We start from the raw sequence: 7,848 nt of genomic DNA on the forward strand, positions 1-7,848 counted from the left end.
GCCCTCAGTTCCCCAAGCCTGTCTGCCTGGCAGGAGTTTACAGGGCCGGGAACTGGTGGAAACTGGACTAACACGTCTTCGTGGGAAGGCAGAGGGTGGGAGCAGAGAAGACCTGGCCTGGTTGGTGGGTGTCCTGGCAGGAGGAACATTTTAACACGGAGCTCTTTTTCAGAGGACAGGCCAGCACTTGCTAGATGGGCAGATACCCATTGCTTCTCCTCTGCCCCGCGCCCCCAGCAGACATTGCCAGCTGATCCCAGACTCCACTGCTGCACTGGCTGAGGTTCCCAACAGCCGTGCCAGGCAACATCCATGGAGCGGAGCTGCCAGGCTGGAGGAGAGTGCTTTGCCATCCCAAGTGGAGCAGAAAGCACACGTACTTTGGAGACAATACAGACCCAGCCTCATATTCTGCCCGCCCCCCGCCCCTTTATTTGGGCAAGTACCGTATTTCCCTGAGCTTTAGTTCCCTCATTTGTACAACAAAGATAAGCAAAGCCACCTGAAAAGACTGGTACAAGGTCAAATGCCATCATGTGTCTAATATTGCTGGTCCAATTAGCATGTAATCAGGAAACACCTGCAACACACACCATTTCACAAACACACACTCCTCTCAACACACATTTTGCAGGAAATCTATGGACTCAGCTTTCTCTAGATTCTTCTCCTTCCAAAAGATTTGTGGTGCAACATTTGTTATGTAGATTATTTAAACTGCTTAAGAAACCCAAGGACTTGTGCAGCGTTCACTCACTTAAAGGTAAAATCTGGGCTATTTTTAAGTTAGTCTCATCTAGTCTGTAACTTTAGAACATTGGGAGTCAAAAATCAGACTCTAAGGGAGTTCCCGTCGTGGCGCAGTGGAAATGAACCAATCAGGAACCATGAGGTTGCAGGTTCGATCCCTGGCCTTGCTCAGGGGTTAAGGATCTGGCATTGCTGTGAGCTGTGGTGTAGGTCACAGATGCGGCTCGGATCCTGTGTGGCTGTGGCTGTGGTGTAGGTCAGCAGCTCTAGCTCTGATTAGAACCCTAGCCTGGGAACCTCCATGTGCCGTGGGTACAGCCCTAAAAGGACAAAAGACACACACACACACACACACACAAATCAGACTCTAAGGAAGAAAGGCAGAGAAAAGACTCTAACAGCTAATAAATGCCTGCAAGGGTCCAGGCACTTCTGCAAATGTTAACTCATTTACTTCTTGTGTCAATACTTTCCGTGAGGCTTGAAAAAACATTTAAAAAAATTTTTTAATTGCGGTAAAATGCACATAACCTAAAATTAACCATCTTAAATGTTTTAAAGTGTACGTGGTCCAGGGGCGTTAAGCATATTCACCCCAGAACCCTTTTCATCTTGCAAAACTGAAACTCTAAACTCATTAAATATCCCCCCTCCCCCCCGTGAATGTGGTGACTCCAGAGCCTTATATGGTACTTCATACTGTGTTGGTTTTTCGGCTCAGTTCACCCAAGATGTTGTCTTTAGTGTTGATTCTGTGGATGCGGCATCTGTCAGGATTTCCTTCCTTTTTTTAAATTTTTTTTTTTGCCGCACCCCCATGTGGAAGTTCCTGGGCCAGGGATCGAACCCTCGAGCCACGTGCAGCCTGCCCTACTGTGGCAGCAACGCTGGATCCTTAACCTGCTGAGCCACAGGGGAGCCTCCCAGGATTCCCTTCCTTAGGAAGGGTGCACAGCGGTGCACTGTTTGGATAGGCATGTGGTTTATCCATTCATCATCAGTGGCCGCTTGGAATGCCTCCCCTTTCCCTGTGGCTTCTTGAGATTGGCGGTCCTTAGGCTTTGATTTCCTCACCTTGAGTCATTTCCAGGCGTGGGTTTGGGTTTGCTTACGTAAGCCTTCTTGTTTAGCTAACATAACACTCCTTTGCGCAAACGGCGGGTTCAAAAAACCACCTCAATAAGGGGCTGTAGGTATGACGGAGTGGGGGAGGGGGTGTCCTCTTTCCTCCCAGGCTGGCTCTGATCAGATGGGTGGGGAAGCTCTTGCCAGGTGGCCCGGGAGGTCTGCTTCCCTAGCAAGACTCACGTGGAGGACAGTAAGTCTCAGTGGGGTCGCTGCGGAGACACGACGCTGGGGGTGGGGAGAGAGCCGCAGGTGCAGAACACCTGGCGGGCTCTTTGTAGTCAGGGGTCGCGGAGTGGCAAGAAACCGACCTCCCCTCGGGTCATCTCATGAGGACAGAAGGACGAGGCATCATCTTGTAGGGAAGAGTGACAGCCAGGCCACAGAGTGACCAGACATGGAAAAGATATTGGGGAAAAAAAAAAAAGAGTGCCTGACTGACTGAATGAATGAATGCTGTTGTGGCCCCTCACGGGGACCGCTCTTCTTTTTCTCCCCCACTGCGCTGCCTTCGCGGGCCCAAGCCTCCAGCCCCTGATTTTGCGCGGGATTCACTCGCCTTGGGGCAGAGCAGAGGTCTCCAGATCCGCCTTTCCTCTGACCCACCCCCTGTTCCAGGCCCACCCCCGAAGTCCCGGGAGAGAATCTGATTGGCCCGGCCTGGCCAAGGCGGCCAATAAGCTGCAGCGGCGGAGGCGTGTGGTCACGTGGCCCCGGGGCCCTCCCCGCCGGGCGCCATGGGCGGGGCCTGCGGGCGCTGGAGCCGGGGTGGGGCTGTGGCGGCGGCGGCGCTGCTGAGGGCGCTGGTGCCCGCGCGCCGCGTGCTGGCCCTGCCCGACGCCGGCTCCGGAGGCTCGGCTTCGCGGCGGGGTTCCCCGGCCTCGGCTGCGCGCGACGCTGGTGTGAATTAAGGCTCGTTTGCAGAACAAGGAGATTTTTCCCACGTGGGCCGCCTACAGCTGGCGCTTGGCTTCCTGTTGCCGCTTTCGGGTGGGTCCCGCTCCAGCCCTCAAGGCGGTGCGCTGGCTCGGCCTGCCTTGACCTTAGGAGCCCCTTGTTTGGGGCCAGCGGCTTACCGCCTGCCGACTACAGAGCCTCGGGATTCTCACTGGAGAGGGCACCCAAGTCCCCAGTCCCCTCCCTGGATGGCACCTGCTGGGGCTGCACGGACCTCATCTGGCAAGGCTGACGGGTCCCCGAGGACTCCCCGCAGCACGTGAGCAGCAGCCTCCTGACCATGCGTCCCCCCAGGATAAGCCTTCCTGGGAGCTGGGCTCTCCCAGCCCACATGCCTTCCAAACCCACAGGTGTCGGAGGACCGGGGGCCAAGGTCGGAGCGGGCGAGTAGCAGGTAACTGAGCCCAGAGGGCCTGGCAGTTTCTGGAAGAGACATGCATCTCTGGACAGCTGGGGTCTCTGGGAAGAACCACCCGGAGGCCAGGCTCAGGAGGCCCCTGCTGCACCGGAGCCCTGGGAGAAGGTGAGTTGGGACCTGCCTCAGTTTACTGAAGTAACCATTAAGCTTGGTGCCGCTGAACCCCTTCATCCTTCCTTCAAGTGGGGTGTGCCAGGGCAGTGCTGTGCTGGGAGCATGTGTAAAGGTGACCCGGCCAGGGCTTCTCAGCCTCAGCTGCCCTCAGGACAATTACCTGGTGACTCTGAAAGAATGCCTGGAAGAGGAATTCCTTGGCGCTGAAAATCAAGAGAGTGATTCTCCTCGGTGGGGGCTCGTAAAGTCCCGTCTCTTGAGCTGGCAGCTGTCACTCAGGTGCATTTTAATTTATGAAAACTCATAGAGCTGTATCCTTAATACACGTGTGCTCCTCTGTGTGAGAGGTATACTTTGAATGTTAAAGGAAACAAAATTGCTGCCTCAGTTAATTAAGTCGGAACATCTGAGGTGGGACCTGGGTAGTGGTATTTTTTTTACAGCATTAAACTTTTTTCTTTCTTTCTTTCTTTCTTTTTTTTTTTATTTGAAGGGCCACACCCATGCCATATGGAAGTTCCCAGGCTCAGGGTCGAATCGGAGCTGTAGCTACCGGCCTACACCACAACCACAGTAACTTGGGGTCCCAGCCGCGTCTGCGATCTACACCACAGCTCATGGCGGTGCCGGATGCTTAACCCACTGAATGAAGCCAGGGATCGAACCCGCTTCCTCATGGATCCTAGTCAGGTTCGTTACCACTGAGTCACTAAGGGAACTCCCAAATTTAATTTAATTTAATTTTATTTATTTATTTATTTATTTTTTTTGGCCTCACCCTCGGCATGTGAAAGTTCCCAGGGATTTAGCACAGGATCCTTTAACTCACTGCACTGGGCCACAATGACCACGAGCCACTGCAGCCAGATTCTCAAACCACTGCGCCACAACAGGAACTCCTAGGGGTATTTTTTAGAAGAAGCTTCCCAGGTGATTCTACAATGCAGTCTAGGGTTAGAACGGCTGATTTCACCCTAAATTCAATAACCCCAGCCCCTGGCGATGCGCTTACGTTAAGCACGGGTGTGTGCGATACTAGAGGAAGTTGGAACTTCTGGGAAAGGTAGCTTTGCTCCTAAAAGGAGTCGGAGGCAGAGACTGGAGTACAGGTGTTGTCACCGGGGGAGAATAAGGTGCTCGGGGCTGCTGTAGCCGTCTTGTAGTCAGGAAGAAAAAGCCAGGGGAGCAGCGACGAGCTGACTCATCTGTAAACACTCCCTGCGTCTGATTTCCTGCGCCGGTACAATACACAAAGCCTACATTTTCCAGTGTGTTCCACCACCTGGATCTTGAGTCTGTCCCCCACCCCACTGCATTTTTTGGGGGGAGGGGTACCTCCTATGGTGCACGACACACCACAGCCCCCTTCCACCTCCTGCTGAGCGCCCTCTCCGGGAGGGTGTCCCGGAAGTGCTGGGCTGGGGACACAGTGTGCCTCAGAGCAGCACCAACTGGGGCAGGATGGCTCCCTGGACCTCTGGGTGTCACAAGCTTCGGGTTCTCTAGGCACTGGGGGGCTTCTTCCTCCTTTTCTAGACTGTTTTATTTTTATTTTATTTTTTGCTTTTTAGGGCTCCACCTGTGGCACATGGAGGTTCCCAGGCTAGGGGCTGAATCAGAGCTGAAGCTGCCGGCCTCCACCACAGCAGCAGGGCATCCCAGCTGCATCTACAACCTACACCACAGCTCACGGCAATGCCGGATCCTTAACCCATTGAGCGAGGCCAGGGATTGAACCCAGAACCTCATGGATGCTTGTCAGGTTCGTTACCACTGAGCCACAACAGGAACTCCCGTAGATGGTTTTATTTTTATTTTTATTTTATTTTTATTTTTTTGGTCTTTTTGCCATTTCTTGGGCCGCTCCTGCGGCATATGGAGGTTCCCAGGCTAGGGGTCGAATCGGAGCTGTAGCCACCGGCCTACGCCAGAGCCACAGCAACGCAGGATTTGAGCCGCGTCTGCAGTCTACACCACAGCTCACGGCAACGCCAGATCCTTAACCCACTGAGCAAGGGCAGGGACCGAACCCGCAACCTCATGGTTCCTAGTCGGATTCGTTAATCACTGTGCCACGACGGGAACTCCCGTAGACGGTTTTAAAATGTAGGTTTTATTATCGTTCAGGTGCAACAAGGCCCATAGAGCAGGAGATGATGGCCTTTGAAAAGATAGTTCGTTGCAGTTCCCAAGCGGCGGGGGCAGCACCTGCCCCTGGGGACCACCGGGGGTGGCACCAGGGTCCGTTGCGCGGAGCAGAAGGCGCCTAAGAGCCTTTAACGTGCTTTCGGGGGACTGTGAGCGGCTGGGAGGGGCAGTCAGGCTTGAGATTGGTTCGTCTGAATAACTTCCGCTGGCTCCGAGGCCTAGGACTGTGCCCCCGTGTCGGGTAGCTGCCTGGGGTGATGAAGGCAGGCGGGTGGCAGCCTAGTCCATGGAGGACACGGTGCAGGTTCTGTCAGCGGGGCAGAGCTGTCTGTATTTCTAGGAATTAGTTGGCCCTGGAGGGGCGGTCTGTGCAGGGTCAGCGAGGCCCCTGAGATGTCACTGAATGAAAAGATGGGGTCCACGTAGGGATTGCTGGATGTGCCCAGACCTGCCGTGAGGGGGCACCTCTCCCTTTTCCCTCGCTAGGCGCTGACTGAAAGTTCCAGACTTTGTTGAGCAGTCCTGCCGGTTGTTGCGGGCGAGGAATGGGTTGGAGGGACGCCGGCCTGGGGGCAGGGAGGCCAGAGACGCGAGGCCCCGGGGGAGGAGGCCGCGTTGGGAAGGAGGGTCAGGGTGACGGGCAGGAGCCCATCCCCTGCGTCCCCAGGAGTGGAGAACGCCTGGTCAGGGCTGCTCTGCCCGGAGGTAGGAACCGACCGACCGGAGAGTATCCGTGACAATTTGGCGGCCGTCAACCCGTGCCAGTTCCCAGCAAGATGCATGTGGCATGTTGGGGACATTCATGTGGAAACTGGGGTGCAGGGAATGCGAAGGGCTTTGGGGTGGGCATCTCAAGGTCAGCCAGAGGCGGCCCCGGGGCCGCGGCGTGCCAACTGGGAGCTCACGGAGGGGTCCACGTGGGCGGGGCCCTTGCTGTGGCCGGGCCGCCAGGGGCCAGTGGCAAGGATGCCACATGCGCCCCGGGGGCCGTTCTGTTTCCAAGGCTGGAGTCTCTGTTCCCTAAGCTCATGGCCTCCCCTTTGCGTCTGTTGAGGTCCAGCAACCCCCAGGCCAGCTCTCCTGCTTCTCAGGTTGTGCTTTTTTTTTTTTCTCTTTTTTTTTTGTGGCTGCCCAGGGGCACATGGATGGTCGGAGCCAGGGACTGAATCTGAGCCCCAGCTGCAAGCAACGCGGGATCCGGGATCCCTTAACCTTCTACCCCGGGCTGGGGATCAAACATGCGCCTCCACAGCAACCCGGACCTGCGCCGCTGCTGTCGGATTCTTAACCCACCGCACCCCAGCGAGAACTCCTCTTAAGCTGTGCTTTCTTGCACCTTGCAACCTTGGCCCCCGACTTGGAGCGCAAGGCTGAGGGAGATTTTGCCCCACAGCTGAAGCATTTCTTCTGTCGCCCGTCTTGTGACTTAAGCTTCCTCCTTGGCTTTTCGTGCCTTGATGGTTCCTTTCTTTTTAGCACTGAATAGTATTCCTTTGCATTCCTGTAAACGGCTCCCTGGCGGGGCATGCCCCCCTCAGGCTTTGGGAGCCCTTGCACTTGGCGGCTCCCCCGCGAGGGCCTCCAGAACTGCTCTGACCCTCCCCGCAGTGTGGTCTGGCTGGAGGAGGGAAGGCGAAGGATGGAGGGAGAGGTGGGGGCCGGGGGGCCGCAGGCCTCTCGCAGCTCTCGGTGCCGTGTCCTCTGCCCTGGAGATGTACGTGGCGCTGAGGGGCCAGGCCAGAGTCCCTCACTCCCCAGGGAGAGCTGGGGGTTGGGCAGTCACGGGGCCGGGAGGAGGGGACAGAGAGAGGGATGTTGGCCCCCTGGCCAGGGTGCAGGGCTCAGGGCAGCCAAAGGGCAAGTGCAGAGGCATCAGCCCTGGTGAAGGGTAACCAAGTGAGGAAACGCTTATAGGGGCCTCCAGCTGTGCCTGGCAGTTACCTGAGGGCAGGGCCCAGGGCCAGGCCCGTCCCCAGGGGGACGCAAGGTCCTGGTGTTGCAGGACTTGCGGCTGAGACAGGCCCTCTTGGGGTGGCTCTGTGCTGGCATTCGGTCTGTGGCAATAGGGGCGCCCAAGCTCCTCTCGCCCTCCCCCTGAGGTTGCCAGGTCACCCACTTTGCCCAGGTCAGTGGCTTCGGGCCGGGTTCCACACGGGCTTCCTTCCTATACGTGCCAGTGCCTCATAGCACAGTGAGGCTGCCAGGCACCAGAACAGCTCCAGGGGAGGCTCTCCCTCCCTGGTTAGAAGTCTCCCCAGTCCCAGGGTGGGGGGGCTTGCAGCGAGTCCCCACCCCCCATCCCCAGGGCCTGGTGGCTTTGGGCCCTTCTTCCCTGT

At 56.7% G+C, this 7,848-nt stretch overlaps 1 long non-coding RNA gene across 1 annotated transcript; it reads left to right on the forward strand.

Annotated features, from left to right (window-relative positions):
• Positions 2,658-3,896, forward strand: LOC106505534. Its single transcript, XR_001300054.2, has 3 exons — positions 2,658-3,091; positions 3,183-3,355; positions 3,858-3,896. It is a non-coding gene; the product is annotated as an uncharacterized LOC106505534 (long non-coding RNA).

The sequence above is a fragment of the Sus scrofa genome, chromosome 12 (assembly GCF_000003025.6).
Source record: "Sus scrofa isolate TJ Tabasco breed Duroc chromosome 12, Sscrofa11.1, whole genome shotgun sequence".
NCBI lineage: Eukaryota > Metazoa > Chordata > Mammalia > Artiodactyla > Suidae > Sus > Sus scrofa.